Source organism: Ictidomys tridecemlineatus, chromosome 10, assembly GCF_052094955.1.
Source record: "Ictidomys tridecemlineatus isolate mIctTri1 chromosome 10, mIctTri1.hap1, whole genome shotgun sequence".
Classification (NCBI taxonomy): Eukaryota; Metazoa; Chordata; class Mammalia; order Rodentia; family Sciuridae; genus Ictidomys; species Ictidomys tridecemlineatus.
In genome coordinates, this window is record NC_135486.1 from 124,363,724 (window position 1) to 124,376,144 (window position 12,421).

Consider the following 12,421-nt stretch of genomic DNA (forward strand, 5'->3'; position numbering starts at 1 on the left):
AACCCAGGTTCAGAGGCTCATCCCGTGGAAAAACCAGTGTCTGAGCAACTTGTCTTGGGAGGAAGAAAGTCTTTATTTGGTGGCCAAAGAATGGAGGAGAGAGGGTTTTGTTCACAAATCAGCTTCTCAACTCCAGGGAGTTGAGGCATAACAGAGGGACAGGCTAACAAAGGACATGAATATTCATATCTTTGGGGGAATAGGCAGAGATCTTCCAGGAAATCAGGAGCCCCCTCTTTTCACTCCTCTCATGGTCTGCTGTTAGGCAGGCATCTTCACCTTCAGAGGACTAGGCAGGTCTAGGTCAAGTCAACCCTCTATCCATAGCTTTGAACAGAGCATTTCTCAAAGGATCAACTGGTCTACATGCACCACTGAGTCGAATCTGACCCAAAGGCTAAGGCAACAGAGGAGACAGACACAACGTGAAGACAGAGCTGCCACGCATTTTCATCCTCTTGCAATCACCCATAGGGACATCTGTAGGCAGGAGCCAAGAGGCAGTGTTTTGTGCAGAAGTGGCCTTGGGTCCTGGAGGGTAACCTAGGCAACCATTATCATCATAACCCACACATCAGAGGTGTGATCTACAGTAAAGCTCGTGGGAGACTAATAACGCGTTACCCAGCTGTGTGACCTCCAAAATCAGTGCTTTTTAAGTCAATTACGAGCAAGGGAAGCTAGAGGGTTTACTTAGGTTTTGTTTGGTAACAAAACCATAATAAGTACCTAGCTCAGATGACATCCTGGAGGTGTGTGCAGTTCTCTCTCTCTCATTAATCATTACTCTGCTCTGTGAATTCAGCCGCCTCTGATTTCTGTCTTTTCATCTCGGTTGTTCCCTCTCCCAGTGCTACAGCAGCCTAGGAATGCTCTCTAGGCACTCAGCTGGGTAGTTGAGTTCACTCCATTTCCTCTTCTCTCAGGGCTCACTGCCCTGAGGAGGTGGGTGTCTAGTGTCTGAAAGGCCTAGACTTGGTATGGCTTTTTTTTTGTTTAACTAAGTAGCTATATCTGGCCCCTTTAACTATATTCTGAAGTTATAAGAACATAACATATATTATATTGGAATAATATAATATTGGAATTAATATTAAATTTATATTGGAGTTTAATATTGGAATCCCCAGTTAGGTTTTGTTTGTTTGTTTGTTTGGTACTGAGGATTGAACCTAGGGGCACTTTACCACTGAAGTATATCCCCAGACTTTTTTCTTTTCATTTGAGACAGTCTTGCTGAATTGCCCACACTGGCCTCCAACTTAGGATCCTCCTGCCTCAGCCTCCTGAGTTGCCGGGATTACTGGTGTGTGCCACCTTGCTCAGGTTTTTTTTTTTTTTTTTTTCTGTTGTTGTTGTTTGTTTTTTGTGGTGCTGGGGATCAAACCCAGGGCCTTGTGCATGCAAGGCAAGCACTCCACCAACTGATCTATATCCCCAGTCCCTAGTTAGGTTTTTTTGATTATACCATGCTGTGTCGGAACGTAGCCCAATTTAGAAGGGGTTTGGAGGAGCTTCTGGTTTTCACAGATGTTCCTGAAGTTCTCCAGAGAGGTCAGCAGGGGGCTCCATTCTCTGTGTTCATTAGTACTTGCGCAGTGTGGACTAGAGACAGGTTTTGGGGACAAGGAAAGTCGAGAGAGCCTAGCATTCAATGTCAATCATGGGCTCCCTGAGATCCTCCAGCCCCCAGCTAATCTGGGATCCCCATGGAGGAGGGACATTTGACATCATCCTGGAGCCCATTGGAGGTTTGTATTCTGGGGAATGCGTCTTGATCTGATTTGTATGAAGCTGCCTTGGTGACTATAATAACGTTTATTAAGCACTAGTAATGTGCACTTAGACACTAGGCTAAGTGTATGTTTTTTGTATGTTTTTGTCCTCATGATAAGGGGGACAGTACTTTTATTCAGTGTCCCCTTCTTCTCTCTGGAGTGTGGGGCCTTCCGGGGATTTCCTGAGGGAGTGACTAGGGTAGGGAGCACCTGAAGCATTGCTTGGGCCAGCAAATATTCACTGAGAGGTACAGAACTATTTAGCATTTTAACAGCTGGAACCGCTGTACTAGTGTGTACCAGGTGAACCTGACTCCTGTGTGGATGTCACCAAGACGCTGGACTTTGTAGGTTCTAGCATGGTGAGAGCTTGGCAGATTTGCCATCCTTCCCTAACAAGGTCCTGCAAGCCTGTACTTCCTTCTTCCATGACTACCCAGTGCCCTGTGCTTCAGTCACACTGAACTCCTTCTAGAAGCTTCCTTCTCACAGACTCTTTGTTTTCTCCAGGGCTTCACTACAGTTCTTCCCTCTTCTCTCTGCCTGGGTGACCTCCACTACTCATGTTTTTCAAGAGCAGGCATAGGCATCTTTCCTTTAGGACCCCAGATCTTGACCCCAGATTTGTATAGGGGCTCTATTACCTGGCACCAGAGGACCATCTGCTTCCTCTTTGTGACCTATTGAGCTGCACGAGGGCTTGGAACCACGTGGAGGATATATATCCACAGCACTGAGTATCAAGCCTGGTACATAGTAGATGCTTAGTAAATATTTGTTATAAAGGGCTTAGAGGGGCTGGGGTTGTAGCTCAGTGGTTGAGCACTTGCCTCACATGCGAGAAGCCCTGGGTTCTATCCTGAGCACCACATAAAAATAAAATAAAAGTATTGTGTCCATGAACAACTAAAAAAAAAAAGAACATTAAAAAGTGGGCAGGGCACTTAGAAAGGGATTCCAGGGTGGTAGATGGCTTTGAGAGGGTGCCCTGCAACAGAGGCCAGGCCTGCTTGGAATTGCACATCTCAACTGATAGATATCAGCCCAAGGAACCATGACAAATTGAGAATTGAAGTAGAAGAGGCCTCAACACACTTCTGTCTGTTCCAAATACTAGGAGCACTGAATCCAGCCTGTTTTCCACTTTTTCTTCCTTATCCCAGTCTCCAGCCCCAACACTACTGAGGCAGAAGGATCCCCAGTTCAAAGCCAGCTTCAGAAAAAGTGAGGAGCTAGACAACTCAGTGAGATCCTGTCTGGGAAGAAAATACAGAATAGGGCTGGGGATGTGGCTCAGTGGTCGAGTGCTCCTGCCTGAGTTTAATCCCCAGAAATTCCCTCCTTCCATCCTTCCTCCCATCCTTCCTTTCTTTCCTCCTGGGAATAGAACCCAGAGCTTCACACACACTAGACAAATGCTCTATCACTGAGCTACACCTTCAGTTCTTTATATTTATTTTGAGACAAGAGCTTGCCCAATTACGGAGGCTGGCCTTGAAATTGCAATCCTCCTACCTCAGTCTCTGAGTGGCTGGGATTACAGGTATGTGTCACTGTGCCCAGCTAGAAGAGTTGGTTTTGAACTTTTTTTTTTTTTTTTTTTTTTAGCAGTAAATACCTTTAAAAAGTCATTTTTATTTTTAATGTTTCTATTCAAATGACATGGTTTAAAATTGAGATAGGAACATTTCCAGTTCCCCCGCTCAAGACTCACTTCTGTGTTTTGTATTTTTGTTTTGTTAAATGGTGCACGGATTGAACCTAGGGCCTCACACTTGCTAGGCAAGTGCTAGGACACCAAGCCACACCCTCAGCCCTCCATGTCTCACTTCTGTAGAGAACTTCTCTAAACTTTTTTTTTTTTTTTAGCTGTTTCTACTGGCATTTGATTTTTGATTGCATGTTTCTAATAACATACCATTTTAAAAAATTCATCAATTTTAGACATTATGTCTTTTTGTGTGGGTGGTGCTGGAGAGCAAACTCAGGGTCTTGCCAGCCTCTGCAACTTGGTGAGGCCCAATCTCTCAAAATAAAAAATAAAAAGGGCTGGGGATGAAGCTCAGTGGTTAAGCACCCCTGAGTTCAATTCCTGGTACTAACCAAACCAAAAACCAAACCAAACCAAAACCAGGGTCTTGTGCATGCAAAGCACACTCTCTACCACTGAACTATGTACCCCCAGTCATGTCTCTCTCTCTCTTTCTTTCCTCCCTCCTCCTCCTTCTCCTCCTCCTCCTCCTCCTCCTCCTCCTCCTCTTCTTCTTCTTTTCTTGTGTTGGGGATTAAACACTCAGGGGGTGCTTTAAAGCTGAGCTACATCCCCAGCCTTTTTAATTTTTTATTTTGAGTCAGGATCTTGCTAAGTTGCTGAGACTGACCTTGAACTTGTGATCCTCCTGCCTCTGCCTCCCAAGTCTCCAGGATTACAGGTGTGCACCACCATACCCAGCATTCCCCAGCAATGCCTTTTCTTTCTTTTTTTTTTTTAGGGGGGGATTCTGGGGATTAAACTCAGGCAGGGGCAGTCAACCACTGAGCCACATCTCGAGCCCTATTCTGTATTTTCTTTTGAGACAGGATCTCACTGAGTTGCCTAGCACCTCACTTCTGCTGAAACTGGCTTTGAACTGGGGATCCTTCTGCCTTAGCCTCCTAAACTGCTGGAATTACGGGTATTCGACATCGTGCCTGGCTCCAGCTGTGACTTTTTTATAACAACTTCCTTGTCTATAATTTCCATGCCATACAATTTACATATTTAAGATGTACAATTTGATGATTTTTACAAAATTGTACAATCATGACCATGATCTATTTTAGACCATTTTTTTTAAAAAATATTTTTTAGTTGTTGATGGACCTTTATTTATTTATTTGTTTGTTTATATGTGGTGCTGAGAATCGAACCCAGTGCTCCATGCATGCTAGGCAAGCATGCCACCACTGATCCCAGGCCAATTTTAGACCATTTTTATTATGTCAAAACCAAATTCTCCTGCCCGGCTCCGTGGTGCATGCCTGTAATCCCAGCCACTCAGAAGGCTGAGACAGGAGGATCACCAGTTCAAAGACAGCCTCAGCAACAGCAAGGTGCTTAGCAACTCAGTGAGACCCTGTCTCTAAAGAAATTACAAAATAGGGCTGGGGATGTGGCTCAGTGGTCGAGTGCTCCTGAGTTCAATCCTTGGTCCCCTCTCCCCCGCCCAAAAAAAAAATACCCAAACCAACCAACCAAACAAACAACAAAGAAAAACCCAGACTCTCTCATATCATTTCTTCCCTAACTCTCTAGTCCCTGGCAACAACCAATATCTATTTCTATGGATTTGCTCTTTCCAGACATTTCCTCTAAATGTAATCATACAATATGTGCTCCTTTGTGATTTGTTCCTTTAACTTAGCAAAATAACTGTGGAACTTTATCCATGCTATAGCATGTATCAGTGAACTAATTAATACCCACTGCACAGATGCATATTTTGTTTATTCTCTTGCCTGCAACCTGCGCAGATGAGCCTAATTGGGTTTAAACAGGCTGGCTGCAACATTAAGCTAAGAAGAAGGGGAAGAAAAATCACACAACACACAGACGTAATTTTTTTTTTTTTTTAAATCGAGGGCAGGACAGATCTTTGACCTTAAGCGTCAGCTTCCTCCCTGGAAAGAGAGAAAGTGAGCCTGTGCTTCCTTTATTTTATAGTGGGAACATCAGAGAGGGATAAGGTTTCAAGGGTGAAGTCTTGCTTCATAATGTCTCTAGTCAGCAGATTGATTGACATCTTGGCAAGTCACACCCATCTCAGGTGCTGTGTGGGATCTCAGGCAGAGCTAGAGGGGAAGGCTCACCTGCATCAGGGAGTTCGCAGTGCCAGGCCTGTCCTCTCAATTGGCTACTGTACACAATAGTTCGCACACACAGCCCATGGTCGGCTCGCAACATACCCATTCATCAGCTGACGGACACTTGAAGCTATTTCTTCTTGTTGGCAATTATAAATAATGCCACATGAATACTTGGGTACAAATTTTTGCTCCTCTGAAAGTTTTCAATCTTTATTTGTTCACTTGCAGTGCTAGGGAATGAACCCAGGACCTTGTATTTGATAGAAAAGCACTCTGACACAGAACTACTTCTCCAGGCCTTCGGTTCTCTAGAATATGGACCTTGGAGTTGAATTTCTGGGTCATATGGAAACTCGGTGTTTAGCATTTGAGGAATTGCCAGTCTGTTTTCTAAAGTTGTTATACCATTTCACATTTCCATCAGCATGATGTAAGCATTGGGCATTATGTCTTGAGTACCTGTTAGAGTACTTGAGAATTGGTGGTGGTTTAAATTAGACTCCCAAATAAGTCAACCAGACAGAAGTGCTTTGGTTCTGATGGACATGGGACATGTACAGTCAGTCCTAGCAGGAAACGGAATCCAATTCAGATGGTTCCAGAGCGGTGCTGTCCAATAGAAACTTCTAGGGTGATGGACATTTCTATATCTGTGCCATTCAAAATGGCAGCCACTAGCCCCTTTGGACAGGGAACACAGTTAAAACGTGGCTAGTGCAACCAAGGAACTGCATTTTAAATTGCATTTAATATTAATTAACTTAAGTATAAATATTCACATGTGTCTAGGGGTTTAATGTTGGTAAGTGCCGTTCTTAGAGCATTCATATAGGGACTCCTTGTAGAAATATGATCATGGATAAGAGAACCAACAAGAAACTCTGTAGCACAAGGGGCTGGCGACTATGGGGAGCTGTTACTACCTCTAGGACTGAAGTGGTAAGGGGAGGAAATTGTGTTCCTGAGGAGAGATCTCATGATTTTGTAGACATGGTCAGGGAATGAGGTCCCTGGCAATGGGAAAGAATGTCCCAACTCTCCTTTCTTCCCTGATCTCCAGCCAGTCCTCTCTTCTGTGAACCCAAGTAGAAGCCAGAGGGTGAGGGGAGCCTCCAGGGCAGATAATAGATCTGGGGAGCAAAGGGGTGGGTGACAACTAGCCCAGATGACAAACTCACAGTGCAACATTGTCTGAGATCACGACTTAGGTTCAACCCATCAAACGGAACAGATCCATGGGGCAGGGGTGGGGGACAGCTCTGGAGCTCATATTGTTTTAGAGGGATATTTGCTGAGTTCTTAAAGGCTGAAATAGGAGAAGAGAAAAATTAAACTCTCTAACAGGCCTTGTCACAAGCTGAGCAATTTCACTGACATTTTATAATAGTCCCAGAGAGGGCAGCACCGTTACCTTCAACTTAGAGCTGGGACAAGGACAAGCAATGACACCTATCTTGACATTTTTCCAGACTGGAGGAAAGCCTGCCAAGGTGTAATGCCAAGCACTCCATCAACGTGCAGGAGCCCCGGCTGATCCAAAATCGTGTCTCTACTGCCTGAGATCAACGTGACTGGGTCCTCCAACTCTCCGTATCCATGACAACGACTAGAATCTATCATGCATCAAGAATCTTGAGGGCTGGGGTTGTGGCTCAGTGGTAGAGCACTTGCCTAGCATGTGTGAGGCCCTGGGTCAATTCTCAGCGCCACATAAAAATAAATAAAATAAAGATCCATTGACAACTAAAGAATATTTTTTTTAAAAAAGAATCTTGAAGGGCTGGGGATGTGGTTCAAGCGGTAGCGCGCTTGCCTGGCATGCGTGCGGCCCGGGTTCGATCCTCAGCACCACATACCAACAAAGATGTTGTGTCCGCCGAGAACTAAAAAATAAATATTAAAAATTCTCTCTCTCTCTCTCTCTCTCCTCTCTCACTCTCTCTTTAAAAAAAAACTGCTATGCTAAAAAGTTCTTAAACTGAGTGACATTCAGCTATTAAAAAAATTCTCCTATACTCATTTAAAAAAAAAAAAGAATCTTGAACAGGGAGGGGACATGGGGGTAGGAAACATGGTGGGATGAGATGGTCATCATTGCCTAGGGACATATATGACTGCATGAATGGTGTGATCCTACTTTGGATGCAACCGGAAAAGTGAAAAAATTCTGCTCCATTTGTGCACAGTGAATCGAAGAGCATTCTGCTGTCATGTATAACTGATTAGAATAAATAAAAAAATTGATTAATTAAAAAAAACCCAGAATCTTGGACTGAGGCTGGGGGGTGCAACTTAGTGATAGAGCACTTGCTTAGCATGTATGAGGCCCTGGGTTCCATCCCCATCACTACAAAAATAAAAAAAATAAATAGAAAGAATCTTGGACTACTGATTGTGGGATGCCACCCATTAAGCTACTTGAGTGGTCTTTTACTTGGTACTGAGCCATAGGTGAGTTAGGTCTCCCCTTGGGAATGATTCCGGCATTCCCGTGTGTAGACTGCACAAGGTGTGAGATCTCTGTCCCAGCTCTACTAGTGGGACAGCTGCTCAGGAGTTGGGCATAACCCACTGGGAACTGGACAACCCACCTCCTACCTTATTTGGCAAAAGGTTTTGCCATGGAAAACCCTTCGATGCTTCCCCCATATAAAAAAAGCAAACACGGGCTCTCGCTCTCTCTTTCCAGCATTGAAACTTAACCCCTAAGGGTCTAAAATCACTTCCTGTGTTTGGCAGCCAACTTGTTACACGCAGAGGAAACCCGTATTCCACCACCTGTGCAGAACTGATCCCCAACTCTTCTCAAAAACCCAGCCAAGACACTACCTTGAGTTTCTGGACTTTATGAACACTATTAAGTTCTTCTAAATATTCTTAATTATAACCTATGGGTCCCATTAGACCAAAGAAGCCTACAGAGATTACTTAAATAGAGTACAAAAATGGTCTGAACTAGGACTTAGTTTTGAATTCCGATTCTACTCCTTATCAGCTGTGAGGCCTTGGGCAAGACACTTAACTTCTCTGAGCTGCTGTTGCCCTCTCTGTAAATAGAATAGTACCCATCACCCACATCAGCTTTGATCCTCTTCTCTTGACTCAATCTCAGGGTGAGTTCACCTGACTAAGAATCATGGCTTTAAATACCTCCCAAATGTTTGTGTCCCCCAAATTTTGACCTTCATTCTAGACTTCTTTTATTAAATTATTCTAAATTACTGGGAACCTCCCCTTGGGTGTCTAACAGGCATATCAAACTTAACGTGTCCCCAAATGAATCTTTTTATCTTCCTCCACAAACCTCTCTTCCCTCGGTTTTCCCATATCAGAGAAGAACAATTCTGTTCTGCAGCTGGTGGTCTGGCCAAAAACCATGGTGGTGTTCTCTGTCCTCTCTCTCACCCCCCGCCCCATGTCTAACCTGTTAAGATACCCTGTGGGTTCTACTTTCAAAAGATATTCAGCATCTGACCTCTTCCCTCCACATCTCCCATCAGCCAAGTCCAGACCTGATCGTCCTTCACCTGGATGGTGGCAGTAGCTTCTTTACTGATCTCTCTCTTTTGCCCCTTGATCCCATATTCTGTCCTCACTGGAAAGATCCTTCACCAAGTCAAATTCTTTCTGGGTGTGATGTGCACACCTGAAATCCCAGCCACTTGTGAGGCTGAGGCAGGAGGATTGCAAGTTCAAAGCCAGCCTCGGCAACTTTGTGAGGTTCTAATAAGCAATTTAGGGAGAACTTGTCTCAAAATAAAAAATTTAAAAAGGGCTCAAACAGTAATCAGAGGCTAAGGATATAGTTCAGCTGGTAGAGTGCTTACCTCACATGCACAAGGCCCTGGATTCAATCCCCAGCATCACACACACACACACACACACACACACACACACACACACACACACCAAAAAAAAAAAAAAAGAAAAGAAAAAGAAAAAGAAAAAAAGAAAAAATTCTTTGACTGCCCCTTATTAACTCAGAGTAAAAATCTTTATGATGACCTAAAGTCACTTGGATCTACCTGACATCTGATTTCTTCTATGCCTGACATGAAGTTGGTATTCAGCAAATATTTGTGGCATAAATGAACACATTAATGTTTTGAGGTAGATTCCCTATTCCCTCTTTAAAAGTGAGGAAAACTGAAACCCAGGTACGCACCTCGGGGGCTCCCTGTTAATGAGTGGGGACGGCCTCCCATACAGTCTGTCGGACGCACCACGCATGTCCTTACTCTGGGCTGATGCTCCTCGGCCCTCATCACAGTGACATCAGCGGGCACGAGGTATGTCCTCACATGAAAATGAAATACCAGAAACACAGTGGCCTCCTCTGAGAAACTTCTGTTTCTTCTTCTTTTTTTTTTTTAACTATGAGAACTCATAGAAATTTCCCCTTTTGGAGTTAGTCCTAGGAAGCGCCCAGCTAAATGTGGAGCCTGTCATTCTATCGGCCCTTCCTTAGGCCTCTCTCATCCTCTTTCATTCAGGTTAATTTCATCACCAGCTGCTTCCTGTTCCTTAGATGTAAGTTATGAATGACATTTTTGGGGTTTGGATGTCCATGGGTTCCTTGGGCAGGCATCTGCTGGGCTTTTCAGCGGGAGGATGCTTGATTTCAGCAGATTGAGGTTGTCTTGTGATATTTCTGTGATTAGTCTCCTCTTCCCCTTTTCAGTTCTCTCTTCCTGGCAATCTTATGGGTTGGATTTTGGGTCTCTGTGGTGAGAACTACTCAGTGTTCACCAAATTCCAAATCTCTTTTCTCTCTTTGAGGACATGGCTGAACTACATTTCCCAGCATCCCTTGCAGGGAGCTGTGGTCAGGTAATTGTTTTCCCCAATACCATGTGATGGAAACCATCTATGTGACTTCCAGGCTTAGGCCTTAAGAGATCGGGCCACCTCTGTACTTACTTTTCCCTTATATCCAAACATGTGCATGACAGCAAGACCCTAGTAGATGGCAGAGCAGTGACTATGAAGGAACCAGGGTCCCTGAATAATGTGACAAACAGAGCTACCTTGCTAGCCACCATACTCAACCTGGGCATGTTCCATTAAAGAGAAGTAATCAGGGGCTAAGGATATAGTTCAGCTGGTAGAGTGCTTACCTCACATGCACAAGGCTCTGGGTTCAATCCCCAGCACCACACACACACACACACACACAAAAAAAAAAAAAAAAAAAAAGTAATCAGCTGGCTCTGTGACACAGCAATCCCAATAGCTTATAAGGCTGAGGCAGGAGGATTTCGAGTTCAAGGCCAGCCACAGCAACTTATTGAGACCCTCTCACAAAATAAAAACTTTTAAAAGGGCTTGGTTGGTTTACTTTGGTGCTTTCCTTTCATGTTGCAGGGTTTCTTTGCTGGGGATGTAGCTCAGTGGTAAAGTGGCTTTGGGTTTTTAGAAATAACCAGGTGCTGCAAGACATCAAACATGCTTGAAAGTGGGTGGGCAAGGCAAACCGTTACTTTCTTGAGAAGGGCTAGCTACCTGGCAAGTGCATCAGGGCAGGCAGTCTGGTGCATAGGCAGTCTCTAACCTCTGCAGTGGGCATAACAATCTCTGTAATTGGCTAATTTTAGAATAGGGCTGTCAAAAGAGAAGGGCTACAATTAAAATGACTACAATTGTATCCAATTAAGGCTGAATATTATATTTTGAAAATGGACCATCAGACTTTCTATTTCTCACAGGTTCAATCCCTGGCACCCCAACCCCCAGTACACAGAACAAAGTAATCTACAGACCACCACTTCAGTGCGTCATGTTACAGTAGCCTGTGTTCACCTGAAGTAACACAGTTTCATGTATTGTCTGTTATATTTTGTCCCTCACCCCCACTTTTGGGGACCTCTCTTTTCCGGAATAGTTCCTTGACATATTTGTGCCAATACTTTTGGTAATTGAGTATTATTGTTTTAATTTCTAAGAATTCAGCCTGGGGCTCTATTTCTTTGTAAAAAAAACCCCTGTTTTGGGAAGCTGGGGTTATAGTGGTAGCACACTCACGTTGCATGTGTGAGGCACTGGGTTCGATCCTCAGCACCACATAAAAATAAATAAACAAAATAAAGATATTGTAGGGCTGGGGATGTGGCTCAAGCGGTAGCGTGCTCGCCTGGCATGTGTGTGGCCCTGGTTTGATCCTCAGCATCACATACAAACAAGATGTTGTGTCCGCCAAGAACTAAAAAATAAATATTAAAATTCTCTCTCTCTCTCTTTTTTTTTGAATTTTTTAATATTTATTTTTTAGTTCTCGGCGGACACAACATCTTTGTTTGTATGTGGTGCTGAGGATCGAACACAGGCCGCACGCATGCCAGGCGAGCGCGCTACCTCTTGAGCCACCTCCCCAGCCCGGTCTCTCTCTCTCTCTTTAAAAAAATAAAGATATTGTATCCATCTACACCTAAAAAAAATTAAGAAAAAAAAAAAAAAGAAACACTGTTTTTATTTTAAGGAAGCAGTATCTTCTCAAATTTCTCTAGGAATATCAAATTTTTCTTTTCTTTATATAATTTATTTCCTCTAGGATTATTTTTAAAATTTTTTTGCATACTTATAAAACTTTTGGCTACTAAGAGCTAAAAACCCAACTTCTAGGAAGCCCACAGAAGGGGACCAATGGGAATCAAGGCCCATTGATCAGCTTTTGTGATGCCTCGATTATTTTGTGCTCTCTGTCCCCTTGCTCAGCCACCCACAATGTTGTCATCATCCTGGGGCACGGTTCTCTGGGTTGTAGGATGTGTCCTTAATCATTATGTCTGCTGGGAAAAGAG

At 43.8% G+C, this 12,421-nt stretch overlaps 1 long non-coding RNA gene across 1 annotated transcript; it reads left to right on the forward strand.

Annotated features, from left to right (window-relative positions):
• Positions 1 to 1,604: 1,604 nt before the first annotated feature.
• Positions 1,605 to 7,360, forward strand: LOC144367065 (uncharacterized). The gene is made up of 2 exons (XR_013426271.1): positions 1,605 to 1,751; positions 7,094 to 7,360. It is a non-coding gene; the product is annotated as an uncharacterized LOC144367065 (long non-coding RNA).
• Positions 7,361 to 12,421: the final 5,061 nt, after the last annotated feature.